This window comes from Emydura macquarii, unplaced genomic scaffold (assembly GCF_026122565.2).
Source record: "Emydura macquarii macquarii isolate MOO-44397 ecotype Brisbane River unplaced genomic scaffold, CSIRO-AGI_Emac_v2 contig_480, whole genome shotgun sequence".
Lineage (NCBI taxonomy): Eukaryota > Metazoa > Chordata > Testudines > Chelidae > Emydura > Emydura macquarii.
In genome coordinates this window covers 9,982,743-9,984,726 of record NW_027130617.1, presented here as the reverse complement: position 1 = coordinate 9,984,726, position 1,984 = coordinate 9,982,743, and the positions used below count along the sequence as shown (strand labels likewise).

The following is a 1,984-nucleotide window of genomic DNA, read 5'->3' as shown; positions in this document are numbered from 1 at the left end:
GTTGATCCTGCTGACTGATTTGGTTCAAGCAGTTTTACCCCTAGTAATTGCTTTGGTTCCTGGACACTCAGCACAGCTTTTGGCGGTTAATTACCAAGCTAGGCCCCCTTGCCAGAAGTAAGTATTTTTATAATATCAAGAGAAGTTGTGGGCGGGTGGGATTTTTAACTCATTTGTTCCAACCATGTTTTTTAAATCAATCAGATAAATTCACCTTGTTTTTTAATGGCCTGAAGCCTGATAGCTCTGCACATTTGATAGGTAAGTGAATCATCACTGGTGTGGATGAACATGCACGCAAATTAACTCCTGAAAGGCTTAGTCTTCCCTTAGCTAGCTCTGCCTTTCCACTTTTATTCAGGCACTGAGCTTCACCAACTGGTTAGCTAGAGGTGTTATTAAAAATTTACAGAGAGAAACAAAGGTGTGCTCTAGTGTCTCCTGTTACCCTTTCTACTGTTACTCTGGCAGACAAAAGGTATAGAACCAGCTTCATCAATAATGAATCATGTAATATGCATAATGCATTTTTAATGGAAATAAGTAATAACATTAAGATAGATATTTGCAATCTTCAACTTTACACTGTAACAGTCTCAGTAATTTGTTCTGATTCTTCACCAGTTAGCTTATTAAAGCTATTTTTGTCCATTCATTTCAAATAGGTAACCTTGAAATGATCACTCTTTATGGACCTGAGCCTGCACTTTGACGTCAGGGGCAGATCTCCTATTGGCATGCCTGGTAAAGAATCCAGCGTTGGAGGCACAGTAAAAGGGGAATTTGTCACTATTTTGAATCCTGGTGGCTTTGCTCAGTTTTAACTCGTCCTTTCACAAGTAAAACCCACCCTGGTTTTGATGGGGGTCATGCCCGCGTAAAGCCTGAATAAGGATTTCTAGATTTATTCCTTTGGGTGCAGGAAATTTTAAACAGAAATGTATTTTTCAATCAGTTCACTTTGTTTCCCTTTGAAAAGCACCCAAGCCCCTACACTTTCCAGGCCCTTGGGTTAACCTGCCAGGATTGACCTGCTTACTTCTCAGGTAGGCTCTGCTGCCGTGTGTGTCAACATTAGTCCCTTGCTAGACATTGTTCAGGTAGAGTCCCTGCATCTCAGTTTAACACTGATGCCTGGTACCTAAAACTTGACACTTGCTATCACCAAATCAAGGAAAGTGCTGAAGGTTCAGACTACCTGAAACACTGGGGAAAGCTAAAGTGCTTTAATTTGGAGTCTGAATTACTTCTTTCTGATGATGGTAAGTCTGCTCATGAATGAAAAGAATCCTTCTGAAGAGTGAAGGCAGAGGGTATTTCTGCTGGAACTGAAAAGCTGAGGTCAGCAGCAGATTCCCCTCTGTAAATTCACTTTTCAATATTCCAGCCTCCATTCAACTTCTGCTTACTGTTTTTCCAGTAAAGCCTAGTTAAAATATTTCCTTGTCACCTGCATCCTGCCTATACCTCATCCGCCATAACTTTGTCTCTCACTACAATTGCTTCCAGTACACCCCACTATGCCCGGCATATCTTCCTGGATCCTATATGCCATGGCACCTCTCTCTCCCTTCGAATGCCTTCCCAAAACCCACTATTCCCACAATTCCTCTAGCAATTACCTACTCTCCTGTGATAATCTTATTAATTATAGCTCCCTACATGAACTATTATCAAAATGTACCATTACAGAATCTTGTTGTGCATATCCCTCCCCATCGTCTCCTGGCCTACTGTGATCTTTTTTCTTTGTGTCATGTCTTGCTGTGCTTAATAAAGGCCCTGATTACAAAAGCACTCATACATGTAATTTTATGCACTTAAGTGGTCCCACTGATTGCATTCAATGGGCCTACTTGTGTAAGTGCTTCAGGAACGGGCCTTCAATTGATAGCTCTGTGAGAAAGGGCTCAGGGGTAAAATTTTCAAACGTGACTCAGTAACTTAGTCAGCTTTTTTTTAAAGGTACTCAGGTATTGCTGTG

The 1,984-nt window shown here is 41.2% G+C and overlaps 1 long non-coding RNA gene across 1 annotated transcript; it reads left to right on the top strand.

Moving 5' to 3' along the window:
• The first annotated feature begins 354 nt into the window (after positions 1 to 354).
• Positions 355 to 1,138, top strand: LOC137146765 (uncharacterized). The gene is made up of 2 exons (XR_010918041.1): positions 355 to 478; positions 666 to 1,138. It is a non-coding gene; the product is annotated as an uncharacterized lncRNA (long non-coding RNA).
• The last annotated feature ends 846 nt before the right edge of the window (positions 1,139 to 1,984 follow it).